Here is a 20110-nt window from a genome sequence, read left to right as displayed (position 1 = left end):
AAAAACCAGTTTTCAAAAAATTTTACAAGAACAACATAGCCTTTGGTTTAATTGCACAGTATGCATGCTTGAAACAAGCATAAGGTAGGACCACCTATCCTAAATTAAAGCCTTTTAGTGTTTAATCATGTAAGACATGCATTAATAGTGCAGTAAACCAACTAACCTAGCAAGGGTAAGAAAAAAACCTGAGTCACCTGCGTGGTGAGCTCCATTCTCCTTGGCAGTAAAGCAGACAGTAGGTGATCTCAAAATAACTCAACACAACCACAATGGCTAAGTGAGAGGCAGAGATGCGCCCTCACCTTCTTTTATAGTAGGAGGAGGCCGGTCTGTCCGTATGTTTTGTCAAGGTAGCGAGAGAGTCATGCCGCACTCCCTCATGAGTGTGTGATAACATAGAGATGCGCGTCGATGGCCATCAATGGAGATCGATAGTCAGGTGGGTGGAGAAGCCGCCTTCACTGCGCCATGAGAGCAGACACCATTGAACACGCTCGACTCTCTAGAAGTACAGAGCATCATAATACATTCAAGGGCTAAGCCCCCCGGTAGTAGTAAACTTAGTGGTCCATTTTTAAATGCAATCTCTTAAGTTGACCTAGTCTGGTCGAGGCAAAAGAGCAACGAAGGAGGGGGGGGGGGGGGGGGGGGGGGGGGGGGGGGGTTTTGATTGGTGTAGTTGTGGGTGGGTGGGTGTGAAAAAAAATCTTCCTTTAGTTTGTGAGTTTCAAGAGTACAAGTGTGTGTGAGTGTGTGTGTGTGTGTGTGTACCCGCCCTATCCCAGGCACCATACACAATGGGTTAGTAGTAGGCCCATTGTGTATGGGCCTACTACCTAATAAGAGAAATGAGATTCTTCTGATTTAAATGTAACCCCAGCCAGTTATGTTGTGTGAGAGCTAGTATTATAGTGTCACAGATTTGTTTTCTATTAAACCCGTTAAGGAAATATTTCTTAATAAGTAAAAAGACCTCCTCCCAGGCAAGAGATGCTTTAGAGGAAGAGTAGCAAATTAAGTGTAGTAGGCTGATGCAAGAGCTAATGGTAGCTTTGTATGGCCTATTGCTATTCTTTTTTATGAATTCAATAAGTGGCAATTTTAGGAGATCCCTCTTCCATAAGAACCTAAGATCATAACCACCGACACAAGGGGTATGAAGCGAAATTGAGAGATTAAGAAATTGTTCAGATGTGCAGAAGGCACCATTGTGTGTGATGGTTTCCTGGAGACCAGTGGGTTCAATTTTTAAGCAGTGAGGGTAAATCAGACAGATTTCCTTGGGGAAGTCCCTATTGTTAACACTGAGTAGATCATCCATGTATCTATAAGTATGTTTGAATTGCGGGAGTTTATTCTGGTAAGTTTCCATGGTCTTCAGACACCATTTATATTCAAAGAAAGCAAGGTAGATATTACACATAAGAGGAGAGCAAGAAAAACCCATGGGGATACCAAGGCATTGGTTAAAGCATAAACCACCTGAAATTATAGTGCAGTGGTTTAGCATCCAAAAAATATAGGAGCAAAGTCTAGCTTCGTCAAAGTGCTAGGAGTGAACAGAGTGAGATAAGTGAATCCATCTAGGTTTTTTGGAGAGAGAGAGAGAGAGAGAGAGAGAGAGAGAGAGAGAGAGATGTAGAAAAGTTTCCTCTTATCAGCTTTGGAGAAGGTTGGTCTAATTACCTTAGCAAGAACTGCCTTAAGGCCAAGATCCCCATCAAGGGGAATGTTTTCATAGCATTGTGTGATGTCAGCAGTAAAGATGTGGAAGATCTATTGAGGAAGGTTAAGTGAGACCTCTATAGAGTTTTTAGCTAGCCAGAAGGGGTTATACTGCACATGTAAGAAGTCCTAGTAGATTTTCTATTTAGTGGCACAAATAAGCTCAAATTCGGCCAGAATGAGGTCAAGGCAGAAAGTGATATCCTTGGTGATATCTGAAAAAATACAATTGGAGGCATCAGATATCCACCTGAACTTATTTTTACGGATTTTATAAGTGGGAAAGAGCATAGGTAGCTTAGTGTTCAATATAGAATAACCAAGTAGTCCTAAGTGATTAGCAATTTTACTGAAATGGTTTGTGGTGTAGCATTTATGTGACAGAATTCCTTACCAGATACTCGATTACGAGCTGCCTTCCAAGCAAGGCATTTGCAGATAATAGTGGGACAGTTTGAGTTTTTGTCAAGCCCCACCACAAAACACTTATCAGAGATTTCTTGAAAGTCAAGAGTGAGCTGAGAAGTAAGACAAGATTCCTCAAAAGACAACCAATTACTAGGAAGTTGTGAAATTTTATGAAGGAAGCAATCCTTCACTACTTCCCTTAAGTCCGGTAGGAGTGTCTTCTCCAGTCGGAGAGCACAGACCAGGTCAGTGAGACAGCTTAGTATAGTTGATAGAGCGAGGTATGGATTTTGTGGAAAGTTAGGTATATGATTAAGCCCTTTGGCTTTTGGCCTTCCTAGAGAGGAAAGGTCTAGTTCTAACTGCCAAGGCATTCTTTGGTGTATGGTCCTTAAGGTAGAGCTTAATCTGTTCAAGAATCTTTACATGCTTCTCAGGGTTGTGATTAGTGCTCATGCGAGCTGTCTTTCTATAGGGTAAGTTGTCCTGAAAAAAGGGGGACAGTATCAACATATATAGAGGTAAAGTATCAACAGTAATATTTTTTTGGTCCTGCAAACCTTAAACCGGCCAAGTCAAAGACCACAGTGGCAGTGAACAGGGAACCAGAAAAACAGCCTAAAAGGGACCACCTAACACCAGCGAACCAGTTAAGGGATTATAGATTGTGGGTCCAACTTAGAACTCAATTTCGAGGAAGATTTCCAAAGCCAGCATCCCAATTTCTCTTGGAAAGAGAAACTTTATGTATAGGATATGTGTGTAGCTGTTAAATCTTAGATAATAAGACATAATTGAATTTTTACATTCAAAAGATTGCTGGCAATGGAACAAGGCATAGATATGTACAAAAACAACTCAGTATTACAAATTATTTAAGTACAATATTTGTAGGAAAGAGATCCCCTTTCAGTATGAAGAAAAAACTTCCCAATTCATCTATGAGCATTTTATCCAGAGTAAGGTAGCTTGCCAAAGTAGAAAAACCCTTCCAAGATAAGATAGAGTCCTTACCTGCATCCATCCAAACAAGACAACAATTCAGTTAGCCTTGTACGTGTTTTACAGGTATCAATGGACCATACCAATTGTTATCCATGTCCATCTTACAAAACTTTTTCAAATTTAAACAAGCTAGGTTCGCAGTAAATCCTTTTCTCATATAAGTCAAATTATTACTTTTTACCTAAGTGACAGAGTATTCCTTTCAATCAGAGTAGCATATTCCCCAAAGAGAATATGCATTATCCTACAATCATTTTAGTGAGGTTCTATTATTCAGTAAGTATAGATATAACTTCTTAGTTATAGAATCGATGGTATACTTATCATATAAATGGGATCCAATGTAATCTATTAGTTACAACCTTATAGCTAGCCAAGTAATGGAAGCATAGCCCGAAAAAAACCACTACCTGTGAATGTCAATCCAAAAAAAACGGATTGGTCCTTCATAGAGTGCAACTGATCAAAAATCCATCCCATAAACACAATCATACACTAGAACATGGGTCCGAAAAACTATAATATAACCATTTATCACCTCCTTCACATGGAAGGTTTCTCCAATTCACAATGAGTAGTCAATAAGCCATCCATTACAATCAGCCACACTACATTAGAAGCTGTATTCCATCTTTACCCGAGGTATAACCCATTCCAAGCTTCTATTGAAAAAAATGCCATATACTTACCTTCATACATAGTCTGCGCAAAGAACCATTTCAATAGAACATAAGCAAACCCAAAACGTTGTGTTACATCAAGATTTAATCTCGAGATGATGATTCTTTCCTCAGAATGTGAGCACCTACAGTGAAATAGAGTACCCAAAGCCTCAGTTGCTACAAAGGCTAGGAATAGCCCCATTTATTTGAGAAGAATCAATTATGCCGAGATTAGAAAAAGCACAAACGCACAGTTAATGCAAAAAGTAATCAGCGTCGCTTTTATTGAAATAACAAGAAAAACCCATTTTTTTCAAAAACCAGTTATGCAGAGATTAGGTAGAGCCTGCATACAGTATTTTCCTGCAGCAGATTTATAAGAAACCCATTCATAAGATCATATGCAGTAACGAGCTAAACTACTCATATTTCCTTTCCAAACAAAGCAGTAGAACAACCACTAACCACCAATATATGCCACAGTATTACATCCAGTCCTTACCATTGACCAGCCTAAGAGGTGCCAACCAATCACAATATGAAGAGCCAGACATCCCCCGATAGTAAACCATCGAGGCGACCTAACCAGTCCAAGGTCAGGAGAAACTCCTATATGATGTTTATACCATACTTTGTCATCTTATAAACAGGCAGGGGTGTATCATGCCCAAGGCTACCATATCAAGCTCCTTGATATAACAACAACAAGAAAACCCATTTGCAAAACAGTTTACAAGAACAACATAGCCTTTGGTTTAATTGCACAGTATGCATGCTTGAAACAAGCATAAGGTAGGACCACCTTTCCTAAATTAAAGCCTTTTAGTGTTTAATCATGTCAGACATGCATAAATAGTGCAGTAAACCAACTAACCCAACAAGGGTAAAGAAAAAACCTGAGTCACCTGCGTGTTGAGCTCCATTCTCCTTGGCAATAAAGCAAACAGTAGGTGATCTCAAAATAACTCAACACAACCACAATGGCTAAGTGAGGGGCAGAGATGCACCCTCACATGTTTTTATAGTAGGAGGAGGCCGGTCTATCCGTATATTGTGTCAAGGTAGCGAGAGTGTCATGTTGCACTCCCTCATGAGTGTGTGATAGCATAGACCTGCGCGCCGATGGCCATCAATGGAGATCAATAGTCATGTGGGTGGAGAAGACGCCTTCACTGCACCATGAGAGCAGACGCCATTGAACACGCTCGACTCTCCAGAAGTACAGAGCATCGTAATACATTCAAGGGCTAAGCCCCCCGGTAGTAGTAAACTTAGTGGTCCATTTTTAAATGCAATCTCTTAAGTTGACCTAGTGTGGTCGAGGCAAAAGAGCAACAAAGGAGGGAGGAGGGAGGGGGGGGTTGTGGTGGGGGGTTTTGATTGGTGTAGTTGTGGGTGGGTGGGTGTGAAAAAAATTCTTCCTTTAGTTTGTGAGTTTCAATAATACAAGTGTGAGTGAGTGAGTGAGTGTGTGTGTGTGTGTGTGTGTGTGTGTGTGTGTGTGTGTGTGTGTGTGTGTGTTTTGTAATCCCAAGGAAAGAATCTCTTACCTGTCACCATCCAAGAAACACAAGCCTGTCAGAACTAGCATTACTTGGGAAGACAGGTGTCAACGACTCCCTCCCCTTGTTATTGGTGTCAAAAATTACAACAAAAACTAACACCATAACGTAGATCAAATATTAAGTTTAAAGAATGAGTCATTAATTTACGAAAATGTTTCATCTTTTTATTCCAGAAAAATTCGAACAGCATCTCCTTTGTATTTTGAATTAATTTTCAAAAGTCCAGTCTATTGCCATCTCATCCGAGACCTTCACATGAGGATTAAGGCTTTATTTAAAAACATTGGATTATGTTCAAAGTAAAGCACTAACCTTAGATTCAAAAATTATGCCTCTATCAACAAGGAGAAAAAGTGTTGAAAAGCAGTTCCCATTACTATATTTACAAGGTGAATATACTCAACTACAGCCATATGCTATAGTCATACGCCTACCACCATAGATGTGAAAAGACCATCATCAACTGCAAAAAACCATGTGGTGACTAGAAGTTTGACCCAAGTAATAACATTTTACTCAAGAGCCTTCGTTACCTAAATGACTAACATAGTTTGCAACCCAGGCAAATAACAATGGATCCCCAACTCAGGTCTACCAAAACCATATTGCGAGGCGGATGTTTAAATTCTATACAGTCAGCCTGCAATTATTATCAAAATCTAAGAGAGGTAGCATTGTAGGACCCAGAAAGTGCATCAAATATTGCATCGGATAGTACAAATACGCAACATTTATCGTTACAGCCTGGTTATATAAAAAAACAAATGCGAAGTTCCTAGCAGCTTATGAGCATACTACCAAAGTATTAATTGTAAGCATGTCTATGTGTGCTATGAATCACGTGTTTATGTGTCCTTATGCATCTTTTAGCAGTGACCTACTCTTGATACATTTCATTTGTAACTCAAAAAGGACTGTATGTACATGTATGTACAGGGCTCGTGAAGCTTCATGTATGCCTGTGTGCGAGGAGCATACAGATATCCAAATACAGGTATCCAAATCGGACAGCATCTCCTTTGTATTTTGAATTAATTTTCAAAAGTCCAGTCCACTGCCATCTCATCCAAGACCCTCACGTGAGGATTAAGGATTTTAAAAGCATTGAAGTATGTTCAAAGTAAATTACCAACATTAAATCCAAAAGTTATGCATCTATTCAACAAAGAGAAAAAGTGATGAAAAGTAGTTCCCATTACTAAATTTACCAAGTGAATATACTCTGCTATAGCCATACGCTATAGTCATACACCTATCACCATTTATTTGAAAAGGCCAACCTCAACTGCAAAAAACATGTGGTGACAAGAAGTTTGAACGTACTTATATAGATACATGTGTGTATAATAATCTAAGTATATAACTAAAACTTTATTATTTGCATTTATTTTTTAATTTTATTTTAATATATATAATTGTATATTTATTTAATCTTTAATGATAAAAATTATCGCACGCACATACACATACACATACATGCACATATGGACACACACACACAGACACACATGTATCCTAATGTGTCTCAAAATATGTGTTTGTGTGCATGTGTGTTGTGGGGAGAGTAGTGGGGAGAAAATTATGCATAACACTATCAAAGTGCACCTTGTAATCAATGTAGTGCCTTAGTGTAGTGGGTAGAGTGATTCCCTAAGAGGAGGGGGGTCTTGTGCTCAAGCCCCCCCCTACCATTTTTGTGAGGAAGGCCTTGCACATGGCCACATGGCACATGCCATGTGGCACGTGCTACCACGTCACATGCCACGTGTATTTTCGGTCATCGGCAATACACGTGGCACATGCCACATGGTAGCACGTGCCACATGGCATGTACCATGTGGCCATGTGCCTACATGGCATCCCATGTGGCATGTTGACATCCCACGTGGCACATGCCACATGGGATGCCATGTAGGCACATGCCATGTGGCAGCAACCACATGGGATACCATGTAGGCACATGGCCACATGGCACTTGCCATGTGACACGTGCTGCCACGTGGCATGTGCCACGTGTATTGCCGGTCAGCGGCAATACACGTGGCACGTGCCACGTGGCATGTGCCACGTGTATTGCCGGTCAGCGGCAATACACGTGGCACGTGCCACGTGGCATGTGCCATGTGGGCATGGGCCTACATGAGGCTTTCCTCACAAAAATGGGAGGGGAGGACTTGAACACAAGACCCCCCCCTCTTAGAAAATCACTCTACCCACTACACTAAGGCACTCAAGATTGATTACAAGGTGCACTTTGATAATGTTATACACAAATTTCTCCCCACTACTCTCCCCACAACACACTCCCCACCACACATGCACATAAACACAAACTTTGAGACACATTAGGATGCATGTGTGTCTGTGTCTGTGTATCCATGTGTGCATGTATGTGTATGTGTGTGTGTGTGTGCAATTATATATTGAAACTAAAAAAATAAATGCAAATAATAAATGTTTAGTTATATACTTAGATTATTATACACACACATATATCTATATAAATACATACTTATATATATATATATATATGTGTGTGTGTGTGTGTGTGTGTGTGTGTGAATATAGAAATATTATGTATATATATATTTATAATATTTATATATTCACACACATACACATATACATATATATATGTGCGTGTGTGTATATATAAAAACTTATATATGTGTGTGTGTCTGTGTGTGTGTGCGCGCGCATGCGCGCTTGTGTGTGTCTATATATATACACTTTTATATATATGTATATATATATATATATATATATATATATATATATAGAGAGAGAGAGAGAGAGAGAGAGAGAGAGAGAGAGAGAGAGAGAGAATAAGAATTAGAGAGAGAAGGAAAGAAAGTAGAGAGAGAGGAAAGAGAGAGAAGGACGAAGACACAGAGAGAGAGAGAGAGAGAGAGAGATGAGAAGTGAGAGTTAGAGAGAGAAGAAGAAAAAAGAAGAGAGAGAGAGAGAGAGAGAGATAAAGTTAGAGAGAGAAGAATAAGAGAGACAAAGAGTTAGAGAGAGAGAGAGAGAGAGAGAGAGAGAGAGAGAGATGAGAAGTGAGAGTTAGAGAGAGAAGAAAAAAGAAAAGAGAGAGAGAGAGAGAGTGTTCGAGAGAGAAGAAGAAGAGAGGGGGGGAGAGAGAGAGAGAGAGAGAGAGAGAAGAGAGATTTAGAGATAGCAGAAGAAGAGAGAGAGTTACAGAGACACAAAGACCTAGAGAGATAGTATAGAGAGAAGAGAGAGAGAGAGAGAGAGAGAGCAAAGAGAAAGAGTTAGAGAGAGGGGAGGAGAGAATAAGAAGAGAGAGAGAGAGTAGAGAGAGTTAGAGAGAGAAAAAGAAAGGGAGAGAGCAAGAGAATAAGAATGAGAGAGAGAGTATGTGTGGGAGTTACGGAGGGAGAGGCAGAGGGAAGGAAGAAAAGAGAGACTGTGGGAGTTGGAGAGGAGAATTAGAGAGAGAGAGAGAGAGAGAGAGAGAGAGAGAGAGAGAGAGAGAGAGAGAAACACAAGAAGTAGCGAGAAAAAAGAGGTAGGGGGAGAAAAAGAGGAATGCAAAAAGTAGATTAGGTTATATATAGAGAAAGAGCGGAGTTAGAGAGAGAGAGAGCCATAGAATAATAGTGTAATATCTAGCACAAATACTTTGTAATCCTATGTAGTATTCATGAGTTATGTAGAGTATGTTTGCGTTATATAGTTTACCACCAAGAGAGAGAGAGAGAGAGAGAGAGAGAGAGAGACCGTAATTGTGTGTAAGGAACTTCTATGTCTCTTATTAATAGTGTATTGAATGATTCCATGGTGTTTATTGTTTGAGTGTAAGTTGGTCGTGAAATGACAATCAAATTTTAGTTGGAGAGAGAGAGAGAGAGAGAGAGAGAGAGAGAGAGAGAGAGAGGAAACAAAAGAGAGAGAGATGGGTACATTGTCCCTTCTTTTGGGAATCCGCTCGCCGGATTCTTAAAAAGCGCTCGCCAGAAATTGCTCGCCCAGAAATCGTGTCCCTACTATGGTTAGCATCCCTGTTACTCCAAAAAGATGGGTAAGATTCTTAAATTACATACCTATGCATCCCCTTATTCCTCAAAAAGGTGCATGTATTATGAATGGAAACACGGTAATTCTCATATCCATAAGTATGCAAAAAGAACCAGAGCTAGCTAAGTTTCCAGTTTCAAATTAAAATATTGACTATCCCAAAATATATCAAAGCCAGCAGAATATTAACTACGCAAACATATGGTGATGTTTATATAAATATCATGTTTTTATAACAATCCATCATTAATATATCAAGCTCACAGGTTTACGGCAACCATTTGTAAAGAGCCTGATTAGCTCAGGGAATTAACACATCAGTGATAGCCATTTATTAAAAAACCAAAATTTATTGAGTAGGTGCAATTGCACGTACCTGTGTGTCGAATTCTCCTATTTGTTTGAACATAGCCAAGCATGATGCGGCCGAAACCTGACCATTGGTTGCAACCTCAGTTGTATTCCGGAATATCGAACGGAGACTGTATTTATATATAGGAGGGTCATCATAGCAACCCACCACACAGAAGCTAATCAATATCCGAGCATCCAATACCTTCCTCTTGGTTGTGTGTGTGTGTGTATGTGTGTGTGTGTGGTTGTGTGTGTGTGTGTGTGTGTGTGTGTGTGTGTGTGTGTGTGTGTGTGTGTGTGTGTGTGCGTGCATGTGCGTGCATGTGTGCGTGTGTGCGTGTGTGTGTGTGCGTGCATGTGTTTGCGTGCATGTGCGTGCATGTGTTTGTGTGTGTAGCTGTTAAATCTTAGATAATAAGACATAATTGAATTTTTACATTCAAAAGATAGCTGGCAATGAAACAAGGCATAGATATGTACAAAAACAACTCAGTATTAGAATTATTTAAGTACAATGTTTGTAGGAAAGAGATCCCCTTTCAGTATGAAGAAAAAACTTCCCACTTCATCTATGGGTGTTTTATCCAGAGTAAGGTAGCTTGCCAAAGTGAAAAAACCCTTCCAAGATATGATAGAGTCCTTACCTGCATCTATCAAAACAAGACAACAATTCAGTAGCCGTGTATGTGTTTTACAGGTATCAATGGACCATACCAGTTGTTATCCATGTCCATCTTACAAAACTTTTTTAACTTTAAACAAGCTAGATTCGCAGTAAATCCTTTTCTTATATAAGTCGAATTATTACTTTTTACCTAAGTGACAGAGTATTCCTTTCAATCAGAGTAGCATATTCCCCAAGGAGAATATGTGTTATCCTACAAACATTTTAGTGAGCTTCTATTAGTCAGTAAGTATAGATATAACCTCTTAGTTTATAGAATCGATGGTGTACTAATCATATAAATGGGATCCAATGTAATCTATTAGTTACAACCTTATAGCTAGCCAAGAAGTAGAAGCATAGCCCGAAAAAAACCACTAACTGTGAATGTCAATCCAAAAACCGGACTGGTCCGTCATAGAGTGCAACTGATCAAAAATCCATCCCATAAACACAATCATACACTAGAACATAGGTCCGAAAAATTGTAATATAACCGTTTACCACCTCCTTCACATGGAAGGTTTCTCCAATTCACAATGAGTAGTCAATAAGCCATCCATTACAATCAGCCACACTACATTAGAAGCAGTATTCCATCTTTACCTGAGGTATAACCCATTCCAAGATTCTATTGAAAAAACTGCCATATACTTACCTTCATACATAGTCTGCGCAAAGAACCATTTCAATAGAACATAAGCAAACCCAAAACGTTGTGTTACATCAAGCTTTAATCTCGAGATGATGATTCTTTCCTCAGAATGTGAGCACCTATAGTGAAATAGAGTACCCAAAGCCTCAGTTGCTACAAAGGCTAGGAGTAGCCCCATTTATTTGAGAAGAATCAATTATGCCGAGATTAGAAAAAGCACAAACGCACAGTTAATGCAAAAAGTAATCAGCGTCGCTTTTATTGAAATAACAAGAAAAACCCATTTTTTTCAAAAACCAGTTATGCAGAGATTAGGTAGAGCCTGCATACAGTATTTTCCTGCAGCAGATTTATAAGAAACCCATTCATAAGATCATATGCAGTAACGAGCTAAACTACTCATATTTCCTTTCCAAACAAAGCAGTAGAACAACCACTAACCACCAATATATGCCACAGTATTACATCCAGTCCTTACCATTGACCAGCCTAAGAGGTGCCAACCAATCACAATATGAAGAGCCAGACATCCCCCGATAGTAAACCATCGAGGCGACCTAACCAGTCCAAGGTCAAGAGAAACTCCTATATGATGTTTATACCATACTTTGTCATCTTATAAACAGGCAGGGGTGTATCATGCCCAAGGCTACCATATCAAGCTCCTTGATATAACAACAACAAGAAAACCCATTTGCAAAACAGTTTACAAGAACAACATAGCCTTTGGTTTAATTGCACAGTATGCATGCTTGAAACAAGCATAAGGTAGGACCACCTTTCCTAAATTAAAGCCTTTTAGTGTTTAATCCCTCACTTGTTTTTATAGTAGGAGGAGGCCAGTCTATCCGTATGATATGTCAAGGTAGTGAGAGAGTCAAGCTGCACTCCCTCATGAGTGTGTGATAGCATAGAGCTGCGCGTCAATGGCCATCAATGGAGATTGATAGTCAAGCGGGTGGAGAAGCCGCCTTCACTGCGCCATGAGAGCAGACGCCATTGAACACGCTCGACTCTCCAGAAGTACAGAGCATCATAATACATTCAAGGGCTAAGCCCCCCGGTAGTAGTAAACTTAGTGGTCCATTTTTTAATGCAATCTCTTAAGTTGACCTAGTCTGGTCAAGGCAAAAGAGCAACAAAGGAGGGGGGGGTTGTGGTGGGGGGTTTTGATTGGTGTAGTTCTGGATGGGTGGGTGTGAAAAAAGTTCCTTTAGTTTGTGAGTTTCAACAGTACAAGTGTGTGTGTGTGTGTGTGTGTGTGTGTGTGTGTGTGTGTGTGTGTGTGTGTGTGTGTGTGTGTGTGTGTGTGTGTGTGTGTGTGTGTGTGTGTGTGTGTGGGTGCATGTAGCACCCTGTGAGACAGACATGCACATGTGAGGGAAGAAGAAGAGGGCGATGATGTAGGTCCAAAACTGCGAGTGTGGATTATAAAGAGATGAGAGAGGTCGGGATCTGCAAGATCCAGCTTGCGAGGGATAACTGGATATACTCACGATTGTGTGTGTGTGTGTGTGTGTGTGTGTGTGTGTGTGTGTGTGTGTGTGTGTGTGTGTGTGTGTGTGTGTGTGTGTGTGTGTGTGTGTGTGTGTGTGTGTGTGTGTGAACCTACCACGCAAGGCCAAGAATGGTTAGAATTGTATTAATGCCCACTTGGTGGATAATTAATGTGATGCAGATGGGTTTTGAGCCAAAAATAGTACCCTATGCAATCCAATTGGGATGCATGCTCTACGAAAAGGTTGAAAATTTTATGGCGTTCAATTTTCACACAGCTTTGTGTGTGCCCTCTCATAGCTTTGTGTGTGCCCTCTCACAGCTTTGTGTGTGCCCTCTCACATGCTTGTGTGTGTGTGTGTGTGTGTGTGTGTGTGTGTGTGTGTGTGTGTGTGTGTGTGTGTGTGTGTGTGTGTGTGTGTGTGTGGGTGGGTGGGTGGGTGTGTGCACACATCTGAATCCGTTCAGAATGGGATTACCTTATTCAAGAGTGAGTGCTTAAGTGAGCATCTCCTCAAGTAGGGTCGATTGTGCACAAGTGTGCAAGAAAGCACAGGCCAGAGCAAGCATGCATGCTACTTTAAAGAATAGAAATCAATGGGAGGGGCGACTTTTTCAATGCAAGGAGGCCAAGGGTATACATTAAATTCTACTAAGTGGGAAAACAAAGTAATGCCAGCGGGGTTTTGAGCTAGGAATAGACTTGTCGATTGTAACCACTCGCCATAATTTGTACACCAGCTAACAGTGTATAAATGTGTGTGTGTGGGTCACCACAAGGGCAAGCCACCAATTTCCCAACTGAGGGTCCAAGTTTCAAGGCACCACCAACTTCATTGTCTTACCTGTATATAATGTTTTTCCAATTAGAGAAAGAGAGGGAGTGACAGTGATGGAGAGCTTAGCAAGTTTTGGATCTTCTTTTGTATTTTCAACTTTGAGAAAATCCAAACTTTTATGTTTAGGTCAATACGTGAAGCTATTCTAAGGTTTAGGTGGATAAGCGAGTGTTGGTACCGAAGGGTTAGCCAAAGGGTTTGCCAAGGAATTGTCAGCTAGATGAGTGTGTGTGTGTGTGTGCGTGCGTGCGCGCACGCGAGTGTGCATGCGAGACCCCAGCACGTAGGCAAGCCAATCTAGTCAGCAATCCTGAGGAGGTGTGAGAGATGGCTCAAGAAAACCATCTAGCCATTATCCAAATCACGTTATAAGTGTTGTGTCTGTGAGAGAGAATGAAACTACCCCCAGCATGAGAATATTCATTACCACATATACAAGTGTAATCCAAAGAATATTGGGCAGCATGCTATTTATATATAGATTATTTTTTCAAAAATTCAGTCAATACCACCTCATCCATGATCCTCACCAGAGGCTCAAGGAATATCTGTATACATTAATTGAGACAAATTTGTTAAAAATTTGATCATGGCCACCTGTCCTACAAACTCCCATACCTACAATCTGATACGTTCCAATGTATCATTATGTACAATCAAGATAATCGCACAAAGGACTACATGCCTATGGTTAGTATGCTTTATTAGATTCCTTATGGCTTTGCTACTTTGTTAAGTATATGAGTATTTAAGACCAAGAGATCACATTACATAACTTTTGCAAGACTCCTACCATCAAGTAATAAAATTGCAGAGGAAATAGCTTGAAAGGACTAGTGAGTGTAGTGGGTGGAATGTTCACATGGGAACTTTCAAGAGTGCAGGATCTACATGAGACGTGAACGGTGAATTACTTCCTTGTCCCCTTCATTTAATTTGCTAGCCGCATGTCAAGAGTGTGTGGCTCTACTAAAGGTCTCTTTTAAGTGACTAAACAGGAGGGACCAATGCATGCATGTCTTGACTTAAACTCTTGGGGTTTTGTATAGGATACCCCTCCTTGATGTTTTAGTAGAAGGAAGAGTTACTAGCCACAATGTGTGGGTCATGGGTCATCGCACTACCTTATGTCCGTGCCAAAGGTCCGGAACCGAATGTCCATGAATAGTGAGTGCCCGCATAATTTGAAGCACTCTCAAGCTATTCAAACTCTACAACTCATCCAAAGGATAAATACATGTAAATTAGTATCCTGCCAATGTTGGTACGCACCGCAAAATGTTTTTCTCTATTTTTTGTATGTTTTGGTTGTTCGTATGTTAGTCATTTTTTTGTTTTTTTTTGCTCTCAATTTATACTAGGGCATGCAATAGCTCAAAACAAGTGTTTTTCTTAGAAGGCTTGTATGCACTTACAACACAACTTTGGCCAATTGAGGTGCATGTGGCCCTCAAAACAAGTGATTTCTACTTAATCAAGTGGGTGGGATTGAAAGTTGAGTGAAGAATAGTGAAGGGAAAAGGAGGAGCCTTTATCCCACATGCCTTATTACACTCTTAGAGGAGTAGTGTGTATATATAAACCCATGTATACATTCTATTATAAGACCAAGACCAAGACCGTGCTCAGGCTTGCCCTCGGGGACACGGAGGGGAATGGGGACTATTGGGGGTTTTTTCTTTTTATTTTTTTTCTAACAAACAATTTTTAGATCTAAATTTCCTTACGCGGTTGTGTGTGGACATTTGTTTTTTCAGAAATTAAACTGTCTAAATTTTTTTACTTTTTTTTCTTGTTCTCTTTTTTACCAAACAAAAATTACAAAAATTACAACAAACTAACCAAATATTAACTAAGTGTAGATCTAAAATTAATTGAAAAAAATAGTAGAAATTACAAAAATTAATCAAGTGCATATCTAAAATTAATTGAAAAAAATAGTCGAAATTACAAAAAACTTAGTAGCAAACAAAAAAAAATTAGCAACAAACAGATCAAGTAGTAGCAATTAGAGAAGAAATTAACGCTACCACAACAACTAGCCACAATCAAAAATAATAGAAACACCATATTAGTGAATTTGGGAATTTTTCTTTCAACAAGAGCTTAAGATTTGACTATATGGTCAAATCTTAAGCTCTTGAGAGCATGGCTTGGAAGATCTTTTCAAGTACTATTTCGTCTTAAAAAAACAGTTTGAGAATTTTTCATATGGCCAAATCTTCAAGACATTGGTGATTCCCAAATTGGCTCTAAAGTCTTAAACTCTCTAATATAGTGTTTAGATTTAAACTACGATAATAACATATCTATGAAAACAGTAATCAAAAATGACAAATCTAGCCTACTGCCCATAGATCTGTGTAAACAAACACCAAAAACACACACCACTCCCAACCTTCTTCACAAAAAACCAAAAAAATGGCACTTAGAGTTTAATGCATAGTGCCTCCCAGGCAATGCTGCCAAAATATTTTGGATCATAGGGGACTTGTTATGTATCTTGTGTGAGCCATTGGGGCCACAGACACAAAACCTAGATGCAATCAGTGTGTCAAACATATATATGTAGCCATCGATGAAGGAATCTCGTGTGTGCAATGAGGAAGAAGTTTGCCACTACTACTCAATCACTTCATCACCATCGTTGTACCACCTTGCTACTTGATCACTGCACCCCCTCTCTCACACTCACACGCACACACAACAAGGAGATAACACAAGAGATGAGGAGAGGAAGAGCAATGTTAGTACATTTGAGAATGAGCAAAAAATCGGTTACAAGCCACTTATGTGGGTCATTCCATTCACATATAGACACTCACATGACTAATGGTCAAAACATGTTATCTCTCTTTATTGAATCTGGTGTATGCCTATCATTGGCAATCAACCCATAATTACACATGTGGAATCAACAAGCCCATCTCAATACAAATAAATAATGAGAAGGATGCTCAAAGTTGACAGGTAGGAATGTTCATGTAAGAAAAATGAATCCAAAATGTAGAGCATCCAAATCTTCTTGTGATGCTTGCCCATTTACAAGTTTTTTACCACTTGCTATTGACATCAATGACTGTGAGCAAAGTGATGTTGTTGTTGATGCATACATTAAGTACATGTTGATGCTTGTAGACGAGTAACCATTGTCTCATGATGAAGAGAACATCTTTGACATACATGATATACCACTTCATGATCTTTATTACTTGGATGATGTAGTTATTTATAGGGGCACAATGGCTATGAAATTAAGAGGAGATAGGATTTAGGGGAGGATGAGAAGAGCCTACCTGATGTGCATGACACATGCTATGGTGATGTTTATTATTTTGATGTTTCAGCTCTACGCAAAGTCTTAATGAGCTACACAGATTTGGAGCTTGATTTTGATACTGATTCTCACATATCACAACAAGAAGATGTCTATTTCTCACCTGAAGAAGAGCTTGTTATCACTCCTTCACACATGGAAGGTAATATTGTTTTAGAAGTTTTGCATGAATATGTCCATAAGAGGTTGAAGGTGCTGATAGCCTAAGTCAATCTATACACCTTGATAAGGAGCCACATCAGGATTGAGGGCAAGCCTTTCTCTATCTTGAGGAGCATGTGCTACCAAGAGGAGTCAATGATGTGATGACTATAGAGTCAAAGCTTCTTTGTAACAATGAGAGCACAGGTGAGGTGGTTGGTATGGTTCTGGAGTAGTTTCATGAGGAAAGCAAACATCAAGGCAAAGACTGGGTACTTTTTTGTGTTCTCAGAGTTGGTGCAAGGTGTTCATTATTGGTGCAAGACCTATATGAGTGTCAAACCATGGGAGAATGGCAGTTGGTAGCATAGTCACAAGGGCTATCATAGCTCAAATTACATTTGGAAAATGGGGTTTGGATGTTATCAGTCCACTTCCCAAGTCGGAAAGTGGTAAGAAGTATATTGTGGTAGCCATTGACTATCTCACTAGGTGAGTCAAGGCAAAGGCACTGAAAGAGGGAAAGATCACACAATGGCTCAAAACAAAATTTATCGCATTTTTTTGTCATTTTGAAGTACCTTGGGTGTTAATTTTTTATAAAGGTTGAGGATTTTGAAACAAATTGGTGTGTGCACTAGTGGAGAAGTTGAACATCCAACCTTACCATCCATAGTGCAATGGTTTGGTTGAGAATGCCAATGGGTAGATTGTCAATATGCTTAAAAAGTATGTGTATAAGCAAGTAGAGGGTTGGGAAGCTAATCTTAAAAAGTGTTGGGCTTATAGAACATCCTATAAGGTTGCTATCATCCTTACCCCATATAAGTTTGTCTATGCCAAAGGAGCAGTGCTACCTGTACATGTCCAATTGGGTGCATTGAAGGGTATGTGGTGTGTTAATAGAGCTCATCAAGATCTTTTGTAGAATAGGATTGCTTGCCTTATAGAATTGAAGATGGATAGGGAGGCTATGGATAGGGAGGCTGCAGTAGACGTCTATGTGAAGCAAAGAGACAAGCAGATTACAAAGTTCTAACACAGCTTCCCAAAGAAGAATGTAGAAGAGGGGAATATAGTGATGAATTATGAGAGCTATCTTGACTTCACATTCCAAAATAAGTTCAAGAAGAAGTGGATGGCTCCATACAAAGTTCACAAAGCTTTCCCCAATGGTACATATCAACTAATTTGGTTAATGGTAAACATCTCACACACAGGGTGAATGGTGTGCATCTCAAGTTATACTTTGACAAGGAATTGGTTCCAAATGTGCATCAAGTTGTAGCTAAAGGGATAGGGAAACCCGCCTATAGGAAAATCGAGAATCAGCAATAAAAGTTTGTACATATGATTCTAGTTTTCTTGTGTTTGCTCAAGTTTTCACTAGTTTTGCAGTTTCAGAATCAACTCATGAAAGAAAACAATGTCTCAAGGTCTACATTATAATGCACCTATGGTCATTTTCTCCTTTCAAAGGCATGTCACAAAGATTATTGCTCTTGCTTTTCATCCTCATATTGTGCAAGACACTTTTGCATTGTTGGATTGTGAAGCATGCACAATTGGTTGATGAGTGGTTGATCTTGGCCTCCAAGTCCATGCTCATAAAGTGTAAATAGATTTCAAAGATTCTTTGATGTAAGGATCTTCTATTGTATTTGGATACCAAACACTCTGTACATATAGTAGATCCTGAGGAGGCTACAATATCTATTGTATGGATTCTTTGATGCAAGGATCTTCTATTGTATTTGGATACCAAACTTTGTACGTATAGTAGATCCTGAGGAGGCTACAACATCCATGTGGAAGTGAAAGAAAATATTGCTTTCATCACTAACCTTGAGGAAGGTAGATTATAAGTGTGGTAGACTCATGATCGTGGGGTAAGGGATACAAGTCTAGGGATAGGATGGGCAATAGTGCAAGGTAATAAAGAAGGAAATAGATATGTGGTGAGGTTTGAAGCTAAGGTTCTTCTTTCTTGCCACAAATGTTTTTTGTAGGTAAACAAGAAATTGTGGTCAGTTGTGACAACATTGTAGTGTGACAAGGAGATCAGTGGGCATATGTGTTAGTGGATAGAATGCGCTCTTAGAATGAGTAAATTGATGCCAATTCATGGAGAAGAGGAAGTGAGGAGCATCAAGATTTTCAGCATTCAGTACATTCAAGAAGATGCCATTCAGATTGAGTTGAGAGATGTGCTCATTCACATGGATCTTCACATTCAGATGGGAGAGGCAAAGAAAAGGTTTACATGTCAGAGATGCCAATAGTAAAAGAGCAAAATCACATTCAAAAGTTGGGCAAGGGAATGATCTTAACACGGTTACCAAAGTTTTAATAACTATAATTATAGATGGGAGGTAGAGATGGATTATTATAGCAAGCAAAGACATAGGGAAAGGAAATTAGATCACAAGGAGAATTCCAAATGCAAAGAAAAAGAAGGATAAGTCTAGATATATAGAGAAAGAATTAGATCACAAGGAGAAGTTCAAATGTAGAGAAAAAGAATCAGATCATCACAAATACAAATATTGTGAACGGTCAAGTGATGTGAAAATTGCATTTTCTACCTTTAAAAGTAGCAGATCCAGATGTCCATATATAAGACTTTGAATGATATGCTAATTAGAAGGGCATTCATTAAGATGAATGGGTAGAGTACTTTTCACAAAGTCTGAAGGATGCAGCAAGGAAGGTACTACCATTACCCATCATGTAATCTTAGAGATTACAGTAAGATCAAGAAGGAACTCCTACTAGAGTACGGTAAAAACCGCGGGGATGAGGACATCCTTTGTGAATTGGATAAAAGAGGGTAAGCTTTCTGTCCGGAGTTATGTGGAGAAGATTAAGGAATTGAGAAAAACTAAATGCATCAATTCAAGGAAGGAAAAATTGTTTCCATGATAGCTCTAATGAACCTGGAACTAGCTAAGCAAGAGAGGATGACAAAGAACATGGACAAAGAAACCAATACCAACAACATGCCTGGAAGAGGGCACTATAAGAACTTTCTGGTAGAGATCAGGGTAGAGGTAATTTTACGAGATGTAACTTCAATTGCCATATTTGTGGAAAAATGAGCACTCTATAGCTCAATGTCCAGATAATCTAAATGCGTAAGTGATTAAGGGTAAGGTGATAGAGCCATTTAGTGCATGTGATCACTAGGAAATCTCAAGTTGTTATCAAAGAGTTACCA

Source organism: Adiantum capillus-veneris, chromosome 3, assembly GCF_014529385.1.
Source record: "Adiantum capillus-veneris isolate H3 chromosome 3, ASM1452938v2, whole genome shotgun sequence".
NCBI lineage: Eukaryota > Viridiplantae > Streptophyta > Polypodiopsida > Polypodiales > Pteridaceae > Adiantum > Adiantum capillus-veneris.
Note: the sequence above shows the minus strand (reverse complement) of the source record.